Below are 23,640 nucleotides of genomic sequence, written 5' to 3'. Positions count from 1 at the left end.
GAAATATTATTTGCAAATAGCTTAGGAAGCTCGAAATTTTCATCTTCAGCGACCAATTTATTTTTTAGGGCTTCGTTTATGAATTTTTTGGCTGTAAGATAGACTCGTTTTAAATTGGTATGACATTTAGAAAGCACTTGTAAAGGTTTAGGTGAGGTAAAGTTAGGTTAAACTGGTGGGCCAATAAGCCACTCATAGACCAGTTTTATTCCTTTGCGATACCAGATGGAGTTCAGCTGCTAGGTTCAAGAGAAGTAGTCATCCTTTGGAATACCTGGTTTGGCGCGACTTTTAACGAACTCTGCGTCCTCACTATCGACTTGTAAAGGGTACTAGCTATCCTTCTTATCTTTCTCTTTTTTTCTTCATGTTTTTTTCCATTTTTTAAAATATATATATATTCATTTAATTTTATTTAAATACATTTCTCATATTTGTAATAGAATATTTTATAAAATTAATATTAAACAAATAATATTTTCTTTATTTATATTTTTATTCTCTGAACAGAGTACGGCTAAGTTTTTGTAGGGAAAATATTTCTTTCCGTTGGCTGAAACCGTTTTCTGCTTTGTTTATATACATAATTGCGAAAAGAAATGCTATTGTTATGAATATTTTAGCTTTTTTTGTTTCTTCTGCCAGTTTTTTTTTAATATTTGAAACATTTTTATCACAAATTCTAGATTATGATAGTTTAAGAAAAATAGCAAAAGAAATGTCAAGTTTCAATACCCCTTACAAGTAAATAATTTTTAATGCAAGAACTTGATTTTCCAAGTTCAATTTGTATGTCAGCTATGTAATGCTATAGTGATCCAATAAAAAATTTTTGCATATGCTGATCATTTATATATACTACTGTGGGCAAAAAATAGTAAGACTTTTTAATTTAAACCTCGCGCGAAACCCCATTCGTCGAAGTATTTTTTTTTTCCAGGTTGGTATGACTGTCGGTGACATTTGTGTCAAATCTCACCTCAAAATAATCATAACTGTTTAGTATAAGCTTGTCTTTCTATAGTACATAAAGTGCATTCGGCGATTTTTACGATGAGTGAAATTATTCAACAAAGAAGTTCCATTAAATTTTGTGTGCGGACACAAATTTCTGGTGCCGAAACGTTCAGAATGGTGAAAAGGGCCTTCGGTGGTAATTGCTTGTCGCGAGCAAATATTTTTGATTGGTACTAATTTTTCAAAAAGGGTCGAGAATGCGTTAACGAACTTACCATGTTCAGAGCGTTCATAATATATTATTTTACATAACATATTTATAAAGATCATGGCAAACTTAATATACCTAGTTCACGTTACAAAACCAGATACTTTCATGTTTTGATTATTTACTAAATTTTAATTAATTTTTTCGTCAATTTAAGTAACCAATTTAAAATATCTAATTTTTATTTGCACAAAATTTGTAATTAATTGATTTTTTTACATTTATTATTTTTTTATATCAATTAAAAATTTTGTGATCATTAATGCGGTGATAGCCTTAAGCAAGTTTTTAAAAAGCACTTTTGCTTCAAAATTTGCGATTATTAAGGAGTAACATGGGTTTCCTTGAGCAAAAGCGATGTATTTTCAAAATGCAGGATTTAACTCAAGCATTTTACTATTTCAAAGTTTCATATTTAGCAAAGATTTTGTGAAATTTTCAATGAAAAATGCGAAATTACGAAATAAAGATTGCAACGCGATGCAAACAGAACTTCTTACAGGATAATATTATATATATGCCTCAATTAGGACCATAAACTAGTTATTGAACGAAGAAAAAAAAAGTGAAAATTGTCTGTCCAAGATAGACGTTTACAAAAAAAAAAAAATTCTAGTGAAAATTTCTCGGCATTTTCGTTTTTTTGTAATAGTTGTAATTGAAGAAAAAAATCCGTTATTCAAGACCTTGTAAATTATATCTGAACTAATTTCTCACAGCTTGAAATCTTAAACAGTTAAACATTTTTCACTAAAAACAAAAGTCGCCTAATGGTAGGCAACAAATTACTATTGGCTTTGTTACCTTGTTGCCTTCACTTAAGTATTAAAGATAAACTCCACATGGCTGCATACATTTGCGCGCTCTTCAAATAGTTCAACTCCAAACTCAATCTCGCACTTCAAATATAAATTCACACGTTCAGAAAAATCACTTTTTACAAAAATCTTTTCCATTTCGTCGATAATTGATACATGCAGCGTGGCCTTTCAATAAAGACTGTCTATAAATCAACTTCATTTTGCCAAATAAAAGTTCACACATTCCTTTTCGTCGGTAATTTATGCAGAAAAACTGATTTTTTCCCCATTTTCCTTTTGCACACACACCGAAATGGCAGCGGCAAAAACGTGTACGCTTGCTTTCAAAAATTCTATACGCCAATCTGTCGGTTCCATCTGCAATAAATTTCAATCAATATACTTTTCAATGTGCTCGTTTTAATGCCATTTTGCTTGAATGCCAACAAAAGTGACGAATAAAGCTGTGTGCGCCAAGCTAAACACGTGAGCTTTTATTGAATGGCGGAAGGCAGCATAAAGGCGAAGTGCAATGCGCGTGAATATTGCATACATTTAGGAGCGCGCGCACGTGTAAAAATAAAAACATAACATAAGGCGAAATACATATATAAAATTCGATGCACAAGCGATATATGTTGTGTGTAGATGCTGCAGCGCGCTTAGTTGACAGGAAAGTTTTCGTGAAGCATATAGCCAAGGCAAAATTGTAGCATACATTTAGGCGGAATTTAGTTATAATACGCCTTTAAGTATACTTAGTTGTGGAATTTGTAGGCGTTTTATTATTTTCTACATATTGCCGTTATTTATTTGTGGCATGTATGTTAAATTTTTCAGTTTTTATTCGCTCCAGCATATGGCAATTCTTTGCCTTTATCACTTTGTCCATTTTTTCAGCGGTCAGCCGGATAGCTAACCATTATTTTACTACCACAAGCCCGGCAAATAAAAATAAAATGTAATGAATTTGCTGTGCAAGTACCATAAAATCCCATTAAGGCAACAATAAAAGGCCATTATTTCTATTCGTTGCCGCCTCGTTATTTTAGAAAAATTTCACACGTTGTTGTTGCATGGCGAATTTATAAGACGACTTTATTTCCTGCTGTTATGCTTTATTATACCCTATAAAGGGTATATTAAGCTTGCCACAAAGCTTGTAACAACCAGAAAAAATGTTGGAGAACCTGTAAAATATGTATCTTAATGATCTGCATCAAGTCCAAGTTAGACTGTCTGTCAGGATGTATGTATGTGAACTATCCTTCAGTTTTAGAGATATCGATTTGAAATTTTCCACATCTACTTTTCTCTCAAAAAAATCGCTCATATGTAGAAATCGTTGATATCGGACCACTATAGCATGTAGCTGCCCTACAAACTGATAGATCGGATTCAAGTGCTTACAAGAAGAATTTTTCCATTTGACAAGTTATCTTCAAGAAATTTTGCATGAGTTGTTGCCTAAGCCAATGATACACTTTCTGAAGAAATTATTTGAATCGGACCGCTATAGCATATAGCTGCCATACAAACTGAAGCACCGGAATCAAGTTCTTGTATGAAAACTTTTTTATATGACGAGATATCTTTAGGAATTTTGGCATGGGTTATTATCTAAGACTCAGGTGCAATCTCCGAAGAAATGGTTTAGATCGGAATACTATAGCATACAGCTGCCATACAAGCTGAATGATCGGAATCAAGTGCTTGTATGAGGAACTTTTTCATTTGACGAGATATCTTCACGAAATTTTGCATTACTTATTTTCCAAGACTACAGTACAATCTCCGAAAAAATGGTTTAGATCAGAATACTATAGCATATAGCTGCCATACAAACTGACCGTAGATATTCATGTTAGGAATATTTTGTATTTGTAAAGGGTACCATAGCTTCGGTGCAGCCGATTTTGTTTATATTCTTTTTTTTTGTTTTTGTTTATATATCATCAATTTTTTATGCTTTAGTTCTATATTTTACACTCTATTTGATCTTTAACCGCACATTCCAGCTGTGACCCGCGCGCATACCGACAAACCCTTAACACAATGAAGGCAAAACCAACACACAACAGCGACATGCCAGAGACATTTAAAAATGTTCAAAAAATACTTTATGTGTTTTGTTGTTGTTGTGCTAGGGCACTCACTGGAAAGCCTTCCACTCCATAGCACACGTTTTCGTCTTCACTTGCCGCGTTTTTTTTGTCATTTCCACTCACTGATTAAAGTGAGCGGCAAATAATGCAATTGTTATTGTTGTTGTTGTGGTTTTTTCTCCAGAAAATTTTGTATTTTCCGTAAAGGTTACAAACATTAAGTTTTCCTTTATGCATATCCACACTTCCTGCAGCCGAGCCGCAAGAGAAAAGTGTTGAATGCACTTGTGTGTGTTTATATGTGTGAACGTGTGTGTGTGTCAGTGCTGCTGCTAGGTGTTGAGTCTGGAATACCGTTAGTGCAGGGCAAGTGAAACTTTGACTTGTTTATAGCACCTTCCTTGCGTACAAGCGCCGGGCTGTAAACAAACACAAGCACACAAATTCACAAGCAGTGATGCGACAGCAAACACATACAAACACACATACACACAGATGTATGGGGACCACATAGAAACGCTCCTATAGTGTTTATAAGCATATGGATACTGCACAGTGGCAGAATTTTTGTTCAATTACAAGGGAAATGCTACTCGAGCTGCACACTCCAACACACACATACATACACGCATACACTCGAGCACTTATACACACATATTCGTATGTAGTATGTGTTTTATAACACATCCTCGTCCATATGCAAGCACTCATGGCAAAGTGCCTGTCAACATCCGGTACGCTTGTTTGCTCCCCACCTCGGGATGTCTTCAAGCGACCTGCTTCAGCGCTCAGCACTCACTGCCGTGCGCTAGCCTTACTCTTCGGCTTGCCCTTTCATTTCCTGAACCGTATACTCTGGCGTTTCCAGCTCCCCATGCAGCGCATACGCTAGTTGTGGCACCTTTTCTCGACTGCCTGTCTCCTTGCTGTTTGCCTTACCTGCGACTCGACAATTTTGCTGAGTAACGTTTCCTCAAGAAGGCACTTTTTATTTCAGTTTTCGTGCGGACTTTTTTCTAGCCGACACATTTGCTGCAAGCTGCTGGTTTTTCGAGTCTTTCATCTCATAATTTCCTACATATATATTTTGAGTATATCAGTTTCTTATCTTAAGTCTTATTACATTTATGAATTGCTTGATAATTTAAAGTGTGAACTAAAGTGCTATTCAAGCGCAAATGAAGCTGTAATTTGAGCCAATAAATTGCAACGCCAACGAAAATAATATTTTTTTAATGCAAATTTTCAGTTGCTCATTTCTCAGTAATTCTGCATGTTACAAGTACTTCTGATTCTAATTGATGGACAAGATGATCTCAATTAGGAAGCATTTTTGTATCGACTTATCAAGCGGCAAATGTTTTCCAAAAATTAATTTTTTTGGAACTGCGGGTGGCTCCACTTCTAAAAGTATTTTGATATAATTCCCAACTGAAAGCCATTAATGTCCCTGTTATTATAATTCAAATATTTCACTAATATAATTAAACAAAATGTGTAAACATATGGCAACACCGCCATTTGTAATGCGTTCTCTTATTTTGAAAGAAATTTTGTAAAATGATTTACTGTAATTTAACTAACTTTTTAGTTTCAGAAATATGGCAACTCTTTTTACAATATCTGCAACCGATCCGTTCTAGAATTTCTTATATTGAAAACAATTTAAAAAATATTGCAACTGTTTTGTACAATATTTAAAACAATTTAAAAAATATGGCAACTCTTTAATACAATATCTGCGACCGTTGTAACGACCGACCAAAATATCTTAATGTTCTTTAGTTTGATATCCTTAAAGTTATGCTAAATTTTTTTTATATGAAAATTTAAACATGTGGCAACACTTTTTAACTATTTAATTATATAACAATAATAATGCTTCCAAACAGGTCTTGCAAAATTTTTGCAGCGTATTTCAACCTACATAGCTATTACTTTGAATGCAAATTTTTAAATATATGGCAACTCTTTTGCATAATATTTGTGACGGATAAATATTTTCAAAATTCTTTAGCATAATCTCTTTAAAAGAATACTCCTGTTATCATATATGTATTATTTTATTTATACGAAAATTTTATACATATGGCAACACTTTAATAAGTATTTAATTATATAACCATAATAAAGAGTGCTAGAAGATCTTGAAAAAATACTGTAGTATATTTTTACGTAGCCCTTAAATTGTATACTAATTTTTAATAGATGGCAACCCTTATGTATAATATGTTTGACCGAAAAATCTTAAATCTTAGTATTATTTACTTTAATATCCCGCTGGAATGAATACTCAATCTACCTCACTAATTTAATTATATACATAATTTCCCAATAAGCGCTTAAATACAAAAAATATTTTGATAGACGTTCTGACTCTTCTTTAATTACATCACCTCATTGTAAAGTCTTATGACGTATCAAATTTATTCCAATATTAAAATTAATCCCATAATTTTTTCTTAGCTATTTGAAATAGGTGGCAACCTTCTATATTTTTTATTTTGCCTAAACCAATATATTCGACACCTCTTTAGTATGGGTTGTAGTCATATTTTATTTAATACCATATTTTTTCTTAGATATTTTAAATGAGTGGCAACCTTGTTTATTTTTATTTTCTTTAAACGAATATTTCGAAAACCTTTTTAGTTTGGTAGCTATATATTTTATTTAATGCAATATTTTTTACTTAGCTGTTTCAAATAAGTGGCAACCTTATGTATATATTTCTTTGTAATAAGCAAATATTATTGAAACCCATAAGCTTGGTAACCATATTGTCATATTTTACTTACAAATATACATACATATGTATATTTTTTATTTAGCAATTTGAAACTGGTGGCAACTTTTTATTTATTTTTAATAAACGAATATTTTTAAAACCTCTTTGGCTTGCTGACTATAATATATGATAACCTCATATTTAATTTATATACATATGTTTTTTTTATTTATTTGAAACGAGTGGCAACATTATATTTTTGTTTTTGAAATAAAGGAACAATTTTAAAAGCTTTTCAGTTTGGTTGGTTACCTCATACATAATTTATATATATGTTTATACATATACTTTATATTTATTTTAAATGAGTGGCAACATTCTGTTTTAGTTTTATTTTTAATAAAGAAATATTTTTGCCAACTTTTTAGATTGGAAACCATGTAGTAAAATTGAATCCAATGTAATATTTTTACTTAGTTATTTCGAATAAGTGGCAACGTTCTTTTTTATTATATATAAACTGCTCTAAGGTTGCTCCAAATAAATTTTCACACCTGGTCAAACTAGGAGCATATATATATAATATATATTTTAGAAAATATATATATTATGTAAATATAAAATGAAAATTTTTATATAACTTTTGGAAAGCGCGTCACTTTATTCAAATGGAAGCGACGGATCGCCTCCGCGAAGCTATCGAAGCTATATTTGAGCAGCTTTTGCTTCTGGAGCTGCGTCGCCTTAAAGAAAAAAACGACTGTGCATAAAAAAAAGTATTAACGGTCATATATTGTATGCATATTGAAGCCACGAACTCATATTACTGTTATTTACTTGTATATACGAACTCAAGGAAAATGAACACCAAAGTTTAGGTCTTCATAAAGAGTATTTGGTGTTTATTCCAGCACGCATTTCTCAAGTCTTATTTACACAGCTGTGCAATGCGTAACAGCGTCGACGCATGTTTAAAAATTAAATTTTATTTTACCCTTGAAAGCAGCGACGCGCCAACAATTGAAACTTAAAGCGGCGCGCTTAGCACATATGTGTGCCGCAGTGCTTTAAATAATAGAGAGAATCTACGCCGCGCTGCCTGTATGTGTGGGTGTGTGGCACTGGCGTAGTAAACAATGTGCGATGTAAACATTTGTATATCTTCATGTTGTTTGACGTGTGTTTACACAAACGTAACTGCCGTTTCGGGCAGCCGAGCGAGTGTGTGTGTGCGAGCGTGTAAGGTTGTCAGCTTATTTAAAGTCGACTTGTAGGCGTTCGAAAGGATCGTATCAGAACTGTAGCAGCGCGTTAGTGAAATGCTAAAGCGCCAACAAACAAATATATATGTGTGTGCTTAAGCGCACTTATCCACACACACACACACACACGCCCCTGCTATAACTACGCTATTTATGCGCCTGTGTGCGTGCTGCTGTCGCTTTTGGCCGCTTGGGCGCTCGTGTTTGCAGGGACATTGCGCTCTTGCGATTAAAGTAGCAAGCAAACAAAGGATACTCGGCATGTATGGTTATGATATGTGCGCGCGCCTAAATGTATACAACGCATGGAATTTCATCGGTTTTCGCCAAAGCAGCGCGCAAACAAACGCAGGCATAAACACGAGCGCAAGTACACAAACACAAGTAAGTTATAGCGTATGACACTGTTGAATAAGTTTCGCTAGTATATGTGTGCATGTGTGTGTCTTGTTTTGGAAGCATACAAGTAGGCGCGCAACAGCAACTAGTCAGCTTCAACGTCATACGTAAGCGGCGAACACACACAAACGCGCTTGACAAAACCTACACATAAATAACAGTGACGGCGCACATACATACACACAAGCGCAAACACATTTTCAGACGCACAGCGGCACATTATTTAAATATACATGAGCACAGTTGGCTATACATGGGCGCGCACACAAGCAAGTCGCTTTGCATAAATCTATAAGTAGTCAAGTTTATGTGTGTGTGTTTGCTTATGTTTATGCGCTTAGGTTTACTTTGAAGTTTTCGCCGGTGGCGCTTGTCGCTCCTCGCCTTAAGTCCCGTCAACAGCTAGTAGCTGCCAGTTGTTGCTTCTGGTCGCTTATACTGCCGCTAGCCGTTGTGGCTGCGCCCCGCTTCTTTCCCCACATACATACATATGTAAGCATGTGTGTGCGTATATTTTGGTGGCAATGGCTGTGTCTGTTTGGCCCCAGCCAGCTGAAATGTTGATGACAAAAGTTTGACGACACCGACGAGTTTGTTTGCTCATCATAGCTTTGCCAGCTGTGCGACGCGCCCGTCTGCCGGCGCAGCTTTGGGCGTCAACTTGTTTTTTAAATTGGCACTCTGACCGAGTGCGGCTGTGGGCGGCGTAACCCCGTGAGCCATAATGTAATGAATGTTTGCAGGGAATTTCACTTTTTCGCACACACATGCAGTTGATTGCGGTTCAACGCAATTTGTTGGAAAGTTTTTGAAGCAGAGTTGCCAATTTTTTAAAATAAAAATTAAAAAAATACAGAAATACTTGTTATATAAAATAACGAATGTGAAATATTCAGTTATGTTTATATAGGAATCTAAAAAAATATTTTTTAGGGTTGCCAGCTTACTACAAGGAAATCAATAATATTTTTAAATAATATTGAAATAAAAATACTGAAAAAATTAAAGCAAAATACACTGAAGTAACATATAACTATTAATATAAGTAGCTAGCGAAAAATATTTACATACATAGTATATATACTTCACTTTCAGGGTTGCCAAATTATTCTATTTCAAATATTACAATAACCATTGTTATTCTGTAAAAGAACTAAGACAACAACATTCTGAAATAAATTTCTGTTTTTTTTTATAAAAGCGTCTAACAAGAAATATGTCTGTGTAGGGTTGCCATTTCTTTTTTTTCAAAATCAGAAACATAAAAACTTATTATATAAAATAACGAATGTGAAATGTTCAATTATATTTATATCGAAATCTAAACAAATATATTTTTTGTAGGCTTGCCAGCTTACTACAATTAAAAAAAATTATAAAATTTAAAAACAATAATACTGAATTGAAACGCCAAAAAAAAACTGAATCAAAATTTAAAGAAGTCATATATTTTTGCATAAGCAGCTAACAAAATTTATTTACTTTCATAGCCAAATTTTGGGCTTGCCACATTTCTCAAAATCTAATCTAAAAATACTAATTATATACATATATTATGTAAAAGAGCTAAGCCAAATTTCTATTCAAAAAATATATTTTCATATTAATGCCTAACAAAAATATTTTGGTTTAGGGTTGCCAGCTTGCCCGAATTAAGAAATTATAGTTTTGATACATATTGAAAATAGCAATATTGAAATATATAAGCTGGAAAGAGTTTAGGGTTGCCATTTTGCTATAATTAATTAATAAAAAAATTAAAAATTATAAATTTTATTAAAGATCGAAAACAATAATATTAAAATTATAACATATTTGTTAAGATAATTATTCTTCATAGTGTTGCCAACTATTTCAAAATAAAATTTTATTTATTAAAGCAACTTAAAGATAATTTATTGCTTGCAGTTCTTGTAGTTCCAAATGCTGATTTTTTTAAATTTTTTTTACGCCGTGACAACACAATTAAAATTAAAACTTAATTTGAATAAAGAAATAATTTAATACTCCGAAATACTAACCGAAGAAAACTTTTTCATATACTGATTCTGCCTAGGATTGCCAACTATGTATATTAAAATAGAATTTTGTTTAGCAAAGCAACTTAGTGACAATTTATTACTAGGGTTGTGTTTTGAAAAAAAAAGTGGCGAAAAATAGCTGATTTTTTTTTTGTTAAAGTACTAGCAGGGTTGCCACATATACAAAATTCAAAAATATATTTATAATTGAAAGCCAAATTTATAGCAAATCAATGACAACGAAAGAAAGTTCTGCTATACAAATAATCATAAAATTGTCCAGAGTAAACAAGCAACACTAAATTTTGAATGGAATTACACACATAAAAAGGCTTTACGACCAGAGCTATGTACTCAATTATAGTCTTATATAATATTAATATTTTTTACGGTCTTAATACCAGCAGTTTTCGGAAAAACTACCGGAATTTACTTTTTTCTTTCAGATTACCAAAATAATTGTTAATACAGGATGGTCCAAAAGACTTATTTTCGTATTTACTTGAAAAAATAGATTAAAAGTATAACGGTGCGTTAGAAAATGTTGCCAAATGAAATGAAAATTTTGTAATGACTTCTTGCAAAGCGCTTGCCTAAAGGTATTTCGCTGTAAATCAATTGTTCATAAGACATTTGGTTGTCTTTGAGACAAGAAGAGTCAAGACTGCATGCTACCCTAGCACTTTCTAGATATTCGGTCCAAATTTTAGAAGAAGAAACTCTAAAATTGTGTAGGAAATTGCTTTTGCTTGCCTTTGCCTTTAATGTTGTAAAGTCTTCGGGGCTCCAGATCTTTTGTAGACTGGGCGCATATTTAATTTTACAATATGCTCAACGCAATGGTTAAAAGCGCCATTGTAAAGTATATATGTAAGTGCAAACGTACGAAATTGCAGACAGCTAAGGTACACAAATGCACACACACTTATATAGTCATATACATATGTATACATACACCTACACAACAGGCATATGCATGGCCGCAAACTTACTAAAATGAATGGGTGTATCCATAGTCAGGGCTAAACTTTTTAATGGACCGAACATGGTCGCCAGCTACATTGCTTACCCTTTGCAAGCACCACCAACCCTCTCCCCAGCCTTCCATACCACACTTACTCGCAATTTGTGCGCCACCAGCCCCGCTTAAACATTTTTATGAGCGTTATCTGTGTAGCATAATTGCATATGTTTTTTTTGTGTTTTTATGCTCTTTGTTGTCATTGTTGTTGTTGTGTGACTGCCATTCACTTTCCATTGGCTTTGCCTTGCCTCGCCTTTGCCTTAGTCGGCCGGCTTTGTAGGTTTTCTTCCGCTACTGCAGTCGCTGCTGGTTGAACGAGCGAATGCAAATGTGGATGTGTGCATGTAACTGTGTCTGTATGTGTGTGTGTGCTTTTCGTTCGGTTGGGTTTTTAATTAAATTATGAATTATGCACACTTAGTTAAGCAGATTTTTGTGAACAAAACAACATTTTTTTATGTATTCCCTGCCTTGCCGTTCTACTGTCTGCGCAAATACTAGTGGCCATAAAGCTATAAAGCTCCACAAGGGCGGTGGAGAAATTGACGGCCAAAAATACACACACACACATACATATATATATGTATATTATATCTAAAACTTTAAGTTTGGAACTTTGTTTGTTAAAGTTCAGCAGCGACGCGAAATTGCTATTGCAAAAGTTGGTGCTCGAGTGGGAAGCGAATTAGCCAAGCACATGTTCGTCGTTTTTTGGTTTTGCAAAATTTTCGACAGTAGTCTATATTTATTCTGGCACTTTGTGTAAAAATGTTTCAGTTTTGTGTAAAAAAGTGCGACTTAGATAAAATAAAATATTTTAAGCATCTTTTATATATACAAAATATAAAAAATTTAGGAAATTAAAGCAAGGCAGCTATGTATAAGCAAACATCTTTATTTTTTATTTCCTTTTTGTAAACATATTTTTGGAGCTTAGTCAAAGCACTGCTAAGTCCTTTGTTGCCATAAAATATGTTTTTAACAGTAAACATTTAATTATAAAACATGTTTTTAAAATGTTTAAAACTAGGATTGCCAACATGCATATGTACTATACTAATTAAAGGGTTGCCAAAGTTGTAAAACACGGGAGCCACCACAAAAAATTGCGCAAAAATTTATTACTCGCAGTTGAAGCCCTAAAAATATATGTCTGTCTGCAATTATTAGCATATTATATAAATATTTAACAGGGTTGCCATCTATCTTAAATAAAAAATAAGTTGAAAATTACTAGTGTTAAAATTTTTTGTGCTAAAAAATATATTTATATTGTTTTTTTAAGTAAAATAGCATTTGCTTAAGGAAAATGTTCCTTTGAATAAAGGGTTGCCATTTTTTTTTCAAAAATTTGGTAAAAGTTTGTTTTATCTCAAAAAATAAAAATAAAGAAAGTTAAGCGCAGATGAAAAATATTTTAATTTCAAATAGATAATGAAAAGTTTAACAAATACAGGGTTGCCAAATATTATACAGAACAAAAGTAATTAAACTTTAATAAAAAAATTATTTTATTTTAATTCAGTGAAGAAAATATAAATTTTAGCTAGTTTATGAAAATATATCAAAAAATTTAACAAATACAGGGTTGCCAAATGTATTTCTGCACCAAAGTTGTTCGAATTTGATAGCTAAAATACTGTTATTAGAATTCAATGAAAAACATATAAAATTCAAATAGATACTAAAAATATATCAGAACCTAAAAAATATCAAAAATAACATGAACTGAGTTGCAATAAATATTTGGTAAAATTACTACAAAAAAAACTTTCCTTAGTGAAAAATATAGAATTTAAAACTATATATTTATTTAAAAATATATATTTAAAATACATCACAATTTTTAACACTAACAGGGTTGCCAAGTATTATACAGAACTAAAATAATTAAAATGTTCGTAAAAAATAAGTTTTATCTAGAATATATGTATGTATATGAAAACTGTGTATTTTGCAAAATTTTCTCTGAGCAGGGTTGCCAAATGTCACAAAATATTAAACAATTACATGAACAGGGTTGCCATATATACATATTCTCGAATTAAAGTTGTCAAATTTACTACAAAAAAAGGTTTTTTATTGAAAAATATAGAACTTTAAAATATATAATGATAATATATCACAAAATTTAACCAGAAAAAGGTTGCCAAATGTATTTTCAAACAAAAGTTGCTAAAATTTACTAAAAACGAATTATTTTTTTTAAAAGTCTGTGGGAAAAATATAATAAAAATATATCACATTAACAATTTAACAAAAAAAGGGTTACCAATTATTAATCAGAACTAAAGTTCTTCAAATTTGGTGGACAAAAATGCTTTTATTAAAAGTCGGCAAAGAAAGCCTAGTTAAAAATAGATAATGAAAATATATTACTAAATTTAACAGTTACAGGATTGCCAAATGTATGCCAGAAACAAATGTGTTCAAATTTATTAAAAAAAAAAGTTTTGATACAACTCAGAGAAAAGATTTTTAATTTAAAAAATTCCAAAAAAAAACATATCACATAGTTTACATACCTAGGGTTGCCAAGCAAATTTAAAATCAAAAAATAATAAAAAAAATTGTTCAAATATATTTGTATATATAGTATAAATAAAATTTTTTTTATAAATAAAATAGATGTATATAAAAATGTATTAAAACTTTTTAGAAATATATACTAATATACTAAAATATTTATTTATAAAGAATTTTAATTAATTTTGGTTTAAAAATTTGTTGCATTCAAGGGTTGAACTTTATCAAATAAAAATGTTCAAAAAATAGTGTACATGTTTTTTTAAAAAGAAAAAAAATATTTCATTTATGAAAAAAATTATTTAAATTAGAAAAAAATTATTTAATTAAAAAAAATTTATTTTATAAAAAATATTGTGAATTTTTATCAATTTCCTCAAACTTAAGTCGTTTTTTATTACCATTTATAACAGTAAATTTTCACCACAGTCATTTCCTTTCGATTAAGCAATCAACTTATTGTAAAAGGTAGCTGTACCAGCATTTCAACTTTCGTCGCTCACCATGCAAATAACCGTCAAATATAATATTGCCAACATTTTTCTATTTTCCTTGCTTCTACTTCATTGCTTTGCGGCACTTCTTCGTAATATTATTCATACGCTTATGGTTATATTTATTTGTAAAACCTACAAATGACATTACTAACCTAAATATTATACAAGCTCATTGCTATATGTTAATGCAAAAACAACAATAATAACAACAACAACAATCGTAGACGGTAACAAAAGCATATTAGATTATTACCCGTCCACTTGAAGCAAGCATACCCAACTATTTACATAAGTATATGAGTATATGCGCGCAAAAGTATCGTACTTAAATTTCCCAACACATACACATACACATATGTATGTAAATAGTTTATGAGTAGCGACTAGTAGCAAAGAACTTAAACCATCACGCTGCCGTTATCGTTCATACTTGTACAAGTACAAGCGCACACACGGATGGACGTGTAGTATGAATATACATATATATGTGTATGTGTTTGTTTGTATGCGTGTATGGCATTCTTCGTCTAGTCTTATTTGCACTATGGCTTTTACTTGGCGACCCACACTTTGTCAATTTATTTATTTAGTTGCTTGCCCCCCGCTCTTCTACGCCTCGCCACCTCACCGCTTGCCGTCGCTGAGCGTCGTGAATATTTCATCGATGGAAAAATGAGGACAAAATGAAATTGTCTGCTATGAAAGCTTATTGGACGGAAGCGTATCGAATTTCCACTACACCAACACTGCGCAGCGCTTTGCTGGTGTTGAAATGCATAGACGCGCACGCACACTCAAGTGCTTATATGTTTTTATGTTTATGTGACTGTGTATGCATGTGTGTAGGTAAACAACGCTTTGCTCGTAAAAATGGTTGATGGCCGTCTTGCTATTTGTGTGCATTTATGTAACATCAAAACGAGCGCTGTGAGTGTATGCGTGCTCCTATGCCAGTGTACGTTTGTATGTGGTCGCTAAGCATGAAATAGTGTGTTAAGAAATAGTGTCGTCAGAGCAAATGAAATGGGCACTAAATTCGCATTTTTAAGCATATTCTCCGAGCATTGGCGCAGCATAACGGTCCGTACATGTACCTACAAAATGTGAGTGTGTCTGTGTGTGTGCGTAAATTCGTTATTTGCATTCCTTTTCATGTTTAGTGCATATGAAATTGAATGTGATGGTCATTCAATAAGAGAATTATTTGAAATTTATGCTCAGGGTCACAAATAATATTCTCTGCACATGCAGCGGTCGTATTTATTGGCTTATTTTTGCCAGTAAAATGTTTATGCACAAGTTATGCAAGCAAGTATTTAACTAGAAGGCATTCATATGGTTTATGGCAAGAGTTGCCATATTTAATAAAATAAAAATTTAAAAAAGTGTATTTTGCCATTTTTTAATTTTTTTATCATTTTTTTCATCTTTAAAATGTTAGTTTTCTTCAAAACTACAACAATAATTGCCAAATTTCGTTAAAAAAAAATAATATATTTTAACCTGCCGTTTTTTTAATTGTGTAAGAATTATTATATTGAAAATATTATTATAATATATTTTACAGTTTCAATAAGTGTTGCCATATTTAGTAATGAAATTTTTAAGCTACCTTATTTTTTTAGTTTAGTTAGAATTTAGTACATTTGAAATATGAATGTATTTAATAATTTCACCAAGCGTTGCCATATTTACTAAAAAATATATTTTTTTAAAATAACCGTAATTTTTTTCAATTTGTAAGAATTATAATATTTTTAAAATTTTGGTATTTTCAAATATTACAACCCGAGTTGCCATATTTAGTAAAAAAAATTATTTTCATTGACTATAATAATTTTCTACATTATAAGAATCCTTATATTTTAAAAATGTATATTTTCAAACATTACAACCTGAGTTGCCACATTTAGTAAAAAAATAAATTTTAAGTTACCATATTGTTTAGTTTTATCAGAATTTAATACATTTGAAATATTAACATATTTAATAATTTCAACAAGCGTTGCTATGTTTAGTAAAAAATTAATCTTGTTTAAAAATTACCATATTTTTTCCACATTGTAAGAATTTTAATAATTTAAAAAATTATATATTTTCAAATATTACACACCGTGTTGCCATATTTAGTAAAAAAAAGTATATATTTTTCTTTTCATAACTATTTTTACATTGTGGGAATCACAACATTTTTAAAATTTAAATATTTTATATTCAGATATTACGTCCCGTGTTGGAATATTTAATAAAAAATATTTTTTAAGTAACCATATTTTTAATATGTTTTAAACTTTGATATTTTTATAAATTACAACCCGAACTACATTATTAAGTGAAGAAAATATTTTATAATATAAATATGGCAACTTAATTTTTTCAATTTGTAATAATTTAAATATTTTAAAAATTTTACCAGTTTAAAACTTCAACTTGAGTTGCCATATTTAGAAAAAAAATTGTAAATACCATAATTCTATTTTTGTTTAAACTTTTAATATTTTTAATATCGCATTATTCTTTTACTAAACCGTTAATATAGATAATTGAAATGTTTTCCCACTAACCGCAACACCAGCGGTTCTTTTGACACTGGCCAAAAAGAAAAAGAAGAAAAGAAAAGCGTAGATGTTCGCACGGCACACACCCATATAAAGGGTGATCCAATTCGAGATTTCCCACTTTTTTAAAGAAAAAAACACAGACATATGAATTTTTTGGCGCAGATGGTGATACTGCCTCACCAAGCCAAGAGTAACAGGGATTTTATGCCTGAAATTTCATCTACATATCTCCGTGTTTTCTCAGTAATCCGCTACATGGACAGACAAATGAATTGACAAAGAGACAACACAAAATCTCCAGTTCTCGCAATACGGCTAGGCAAAATTACACTCTCGTGCAACATGTTGCAAGTGTAAAAAAAATTAATATAAAAATGTTAAATTTCATAATTAAAATGCATCACGAAGCGCTTGGTTGCGTTTAATTTTATGGCCTGTTGCACCGCCGTCTTTTTTATTGCAGATTTCGCGCAATTTTAATTATTCTCTTTGCATTTAACTGACTTTGCTGGATTTCAGCTCTAACGTAAGTACGAATGCACCTTAATCGCACACACACACATATATATGTACATACAATTTTATATTTTCTTGCCACATTTTCGCCAGTTCGCCGCTCGCCGCTCGCTTTTAAGCGAAATTGCATACAATTTGTGCAAATACAGTTAAGTTTACAGTTGCAGCGCCAAGGCCGCGATGCTGCCGAAAAACTGAAAGCACTCTTTGACCGTGTATTTTGCCGAGCACGAGTTTGATAATTACTTCTTTGACGCTCCACCGCTTTTTTGTGCGGTGTGCGCTTTTCCGTCACTTCGTCGTTTGTCAGCTTAACTTTTTATAATTTTTGCTCGCGTATTGCTTTTACCGCAAAGCGAAGTACCATAGCAGCAATTGAGAGATGAAAATGAAACTGAAAGCAAGTTAAAACTAGCACTTCTATAAAGCTATGTTATATTGATTTTTAGCCTACAAACAGGCGCACTGACCGCTTTGTGGCATTCGGAGAATAACTGGTTGAGAAATTGTGTTTTGTTTGAACAGGTCATGAAAAATATTTGTTTCTAGACAAATATATAGCACTCAAATACACTAACGGTAATTTTTTTTTTTACATTTGCAACATTTCTGCGGAGTTTTTCATTAAAAAGCTGACCCAGTGAAAGTTTACTTGAAATATATAAACTACGAGCTTAGCCAGTAAAAATTATTATTTTTTAATATTTACTAAGAAAACTACATACATATTTAAGTAACCAAAAAGTATATCGACAAAAAAATCATAAATTTTGCATCAGTTAACCAACTTAATAATTCATAATATTAAAGTTGTAAACCTGGCAAATTACATTAGTTAATCAAAGAATTTATGACGCTGAATGACAGCTGTCTCAACGCAAATGGCAAATAAGAAACACCAAAAATACGATTTTTCGCCTAAATTGCTGCTAAAAATGCGCGCCCTGGCTAACAAGACAGAAACACGCAAACTTGAAAATGTATATGTATATTTATTATGGTGTGTAAAAAATTTAGTAGTTTTTTGCGCTTGGTGCTTTACTAAAAAGCTTTTTAGACACCTACAAGAAAGTCTCTCTGACTCTATGACTATTACTTGCAACGGAAAGCTCTTCTGCCTTACAGTTTTCTATTTTTTTCTTACTATCAGATAGAAAAATTCAAATCTCGCTTAAAACTTCTTGAAGAAATATCTCGTTTCATAGATTTGGTAGAAAATTGACCGCGCTACAAAAAAGTCTCTTAAGATTTTTTGTAAGCCTAACTGTTTAAAAGTTATTAACTTTTGTAGCTTGATTATTTTAAGACAATTGTTTTTTCCTTTAAATTTCATAACTGATAACTTATTTTTAAGCGTACCAAGCAAAGAAAATATTATTTCTTTGGATCTACCCTAATAAATGTATACATCTACTCTATACTTCTGCTTTTTAGAGATGCTGATAGTGAAATAAAACATTTTGCACCTTCGCTATTAGAGGGAAAATTAGTTTGCTAATTTAATACACCCAGCAGAATAGCTATATGTATACATATATAATAGAGCGAGTCGATGTTTTTCCTACAAAATGGCGTAAACGATAACTATTCTAAGGATTTCTGAACAGCTGTGTCTAAGGAACTGCGGGTCTAAACTCGTTTTCGGTTGCGGTTGCCAAACCAAGCGCACAATCCTGAGTAGGGATTGTTCGCCTTCTCACTTTGGCTACCCAGAGGATACTTGCTCTAATACCGGACTCTTTTTTTTTTGTGTGCTTGTGCGTCTCACTCACTCTTCAACTCTCGACATCTATCCGTCGCCGCTCGTATTAGGGTCGATAGCAATATTGCAAGGAGGCTGTCTGCTTTCACTTCACTGCCACCCAACATACTTCATCATAGTACCAGCTGTTCTTTCGACCTTAACGAAAACCTGAAACCCTGAAAAGCTGTTTCACAATTATCTTATACTGAGTTGCTGATGAGTGACTTCAGAGGGCAGGAGTGCAAGCCGAGTAGAAACCCGTTTCGCTATCGGTTGTAATAGTAACTTCTCGCCGTCGTACGTTCCCTGTGTTTGTTGACGGCCGTGCTTTGCTTACAGGGGCGGTCACATATCCTCACTACCAAATAGAGGTCCTAATCGATATTAGGACCCCCTTGACAATTCCACATGTATTTCTTGTTACTGCTCCCTTATTTACATTTTTAAGCAATCATTTTTAGAGATCACGAGTTTTAGTTTTTAGAACTTTGATGAGAATTTAATATTGCTCCTTATTTGTTATGCCGTAAACAAGGTATCTTAAGTTTGCCACATAATTCATAATACCGAGAAGGAAACTTCGATGAACCAAACTAAATGATCGGCGTAACAAGCTAAATTGTACACCTGTCCAATTTTCATCAGGAAGCTGCTCATTTGTCGGAATTGACACTATCGGACCTCTATAGGTTATAGCTGTCATACAAATTGAACGGTCGGCACTAAGTGCTTGTATGGAAAATTTTATTCTTGGACGAGATATCTCCATGGAATTTGGCATGAATTATTGCCTAAGATAATAACGTAATCTCCAAAGAAACTATGTAGTTCGGACAACTCTAGCATGTAGCTGTCATACAAACTGGGCCATCGGAATCAAGTACTTTTTGACTTGAAGAGCTTCGCCAAAATAAGCTCGAGTTGTTATTGAAGGCAAAGCTACAAACTTTCAAAATATTTTTCAAATCGGGTAACCATAGCATATAGTTTCCATACAAACTGAATGATCGGAATCAAGTACTTGTATGGAAAACCTTTTTAATTGTCAAGATATCTTCACCCAATTAGGCTAAAGTTATTTTTTATGGCAACGGTACACTTTTTCAAAATATGGTTAGATCGGTTAACTATAGCATATAGCTGCCGCACAAACCTTTTATTTGTGAAGCATATTATAGCTTCGATTAGTTAACGCGTTTTTGTTTTGTGTTTTTTTTTTTTTTTTTAGATTACGCACACTCCTAAAAATAGTCTGAACTACTAATCCAAATTTTAATTGAAAATCTAAAAAAACTCACTGGATTATTTAGTATCCGGTACCGGTCGAATCTATTATCTTCCATATGTCACAGTTTTTTTTTTAATAACTTACTATTTATACCCCTCATTTGCCAACTACACTAATAATAGTTCCACCAAAATTCTATATTTATACGAAAATTATACTTACATATACCCACTCAGCCACTATTCGCCACATCATTCCTCCATATATGCATCGCTCGTGCTTTTGTCGTCTAAATTACTCCGCTAACGAGCTAAGCTACCACCCAAGCGCCAGTTAATTAATCAAACGCTACTAATCGATTTTACCGCTACCCACTTTCGATTTTTCTTTTACGCTCAGCGCGCGCTGCAACAACAACAAGCGTAAGCGCTTTTTGCCTTGCCAAAGCGAATGCTTCCTTATTTGTGGCGTGTGTGTGAGGGTGAGGGTGAAGACTACAACATTTAAGTGACTAAGAAAAAGTGTTAAAGATTAATAAAGAAAGAAGGGTAAAAAGCACGTTGAAAACTAAGTAAGTAGGGTGCAGTGTAGAGAGTGGAAAGCGTAAAAAGCGGCGAATGAGGTTAGGTTAAAGATGAAGAGAAAAAATTGCCGCAAATTAGCATGAAAAATCAATGGACTTTATTAAATTAAGGCAAACTGTGTTGGTAAGCAGTTTTAGGTGCACAAACAAATAGCCAGCGGCGCCTGAGAGTAGGCAAACATAATCATGGAGAGTATGTGTATGATAGTATGTGTGCGATTGTTTGTTTTTACATAACTGCAAATGTGTGTGCTAAGCAGTTGGGGCTTTACATTCTGCTTCCTATATTGACTGTGTGGCATTTTGTAGAAATTTTTTTTGCAAAGCGTCACATGTAAATATAGATATATATGCATATACATTATTTGCATGGATGTATGCATGTATGTTTGTATACAAGTGTGTATGTTCTGTTTTTGTATGTATGTCTAGCTAAGTTTGCACATTTCTGCTCCAAGAACTCGCACAAATATGCTGTTAACTGTGAATTATAGCACAAAATCACGCTTAACCACAAGCACAATGAAGCATAACAAAATGCAACAACAAAAACAAACAACAACACTGCTAAACAACCAGCGAAATCAGGGCAAACAACTAAAATAATGGTCGTGTGTAATGGAAATGTGGAGTAGAATGCAAGCGACTGAGCAGGACAAGCGACGATGGGGGTGAAGAGTTGAGAAGAGAATTTCATTACATGGAAACATGGAAACATTGATTACACAAACTGTTAACTACATGCTTACATTAAACAACTACCACTTAGAAGAAGAAGAAGCAAAGGAAATATAAGAAGAAGAAGAAGAAGTAGCAGAAGAAGATAAAGTAGAGGTAGAGAAAGCAGAAGAAGTGGCAGAAGAAACAGCAGCAGTAAGCTAAAGCTAACAACTAACTATGTATAGCGCTTGCTTGACTCTTGCAAGAGGTAATAATCACCAGAGATAAAACACTAACACACATTTCTACAACAACAACACTTGCACCAACGTGTGTACACACGTTTGAGCTATTGCTTAGTATATGCAGAGGAGATAATCGACAAAGTGTAGCAGCCAAGCAGCCGAATCGAAGTTATTATGTGCAAAACAAATAAAGCGTAGCATACACACAGGCGCAAGCGCACGCAGGCGTAAACAAGTGAATGGCAAGTCGGTAGCAAATGAAATTACAATTGCCAATGGCGCTGTAAAAGTCAACAAGACAAAACACATACACGCGCATAAATGAAGATATACATGCACACACACACATATACATGCGTACAAGGTAAAAGCAAATATACTAATAACGATGCAAAGTTAGTTTTGTGCAAACAATATTAAAAGCAAAATTATATTTGCGTAAAATGTATGTGTGTAAAGTATGTACGAAAGCGTATGAGGATGTTGCTATATCTGCATAAATACATATATGTATGTGAAAATGTTGACATATGTATATTGGGGTGTGTATTATTTTTGATTTATTTTTAGGTTTTTAAAGTTTAAGTTTTTGTCTTAGGAAGATTATACAACCTGAATAAGATCTTTATTTTCCATTTAAAACGTGCTCAAATCATATTTATTATCCTTAGTATTTAGTTAATATGATATTTTTTGATAATTTCCATAATAATAGTAATCCTATAAGTATGAAAAGTTGATATTCTACTACAAAATTTAACACTCTTTAAAAAACATCATAATAATTTTTTCAATACAACCCCTGCTTTAAAAGTTATACGCATTTTAAGTTATGTATCAAATATACTGCGCATTCATACAAGTGCTTTATAAATTTTGTGTTGCACATACGCCACGGCGTACTCTATGCATGCCGAGTTCAATAATTTTAACTGGATTTAACTTTTAAAGGAATGTGTTTATAGAAAAAGCAAGGCAAAGCATTAATTTCAGTTTCACCGAAACTATAATACCCTTCACAAATATAAAAGATGCCTGCCAAGAAGTTAATTGCGCTTGGTAAGTTTGTATGGCAGCTATATGCTTTAGTGTTCCCATCTGAATAATTTATTCGGAGATTGCATAACTGCCCCACATAACTATCAGTGCCGAATTTCGTGAAGATATCACTGGAAATGCAAACGTTTTCCATACAAGCACTTGCTTACGACCATCCAGTTTGTATGACAGCTATATGCTATAGTAGTTCGATCTGGATAATTTCTTCAGAGATTATGTTATTGTCTTAGACAATAAAAGATGCCAAATTTCGGCAAGATATCTCTAGAAATGAAAAAGTTTTCCATACAAGCATTTGTTTACCATCATCCAGTTTGTATGACAGCTATATGCTATAGTAATCCGATCTATACTTTTTCTTTCCATATTACGCCATTACTTTAGGCAATAGCATGTGCCAAATTTCGTCAAGATATCTTATCAAATGAAAAAATTGTCCATACAAGCACTTAATTTT

General features: G+C 32.5%; 2 protein-coding genes across 9 annotated transcripts in view; one reads left to right on the top strand and one right to left on the bottom strand.

Annotated features, from left to right (window-relative positions):
* LOC126752874 (protein eyes shut) overlaps nt 1-23,640 on the top strand; it is a 151,499-nt gene that overhangs the window by 1,709 nt on the left and 126,150 nt on the right. The gene's annotated exons all lie outside the window — the stretch shown is intronic.
* The window catches only part of LOC126752878 (uncharacterized), a 158,913-nt gene that overhangs the window by 12,393 nt on the left and 122,880 nt on the right, over nt 1-23,640 (bottom strand). The gene's annotated exons all lie outside the window — the stretch shown is intronic.

This window comes from Bactrocera neohumeralis, chromosome 3 (assembly GCF_024586455.1).
Source record: "Bactrocera neohumeralis isolate Rockhampton chromosome 3, APGP_CSIRO_Bneo_wtdbg2-racon-allhic-juicebox.fasta_v2, whole genome shotgun sequence".
Classification (NCBI taxonomy): Eukaryota; Metazoa; Arthropoda; class Insecta; order Diptera; family Tephritidae; genus Bactrocera; species Bactrocera neohumeralis.
This window is presented reverse-complemented; position numbering and strand designations above follow the sequence as displayed.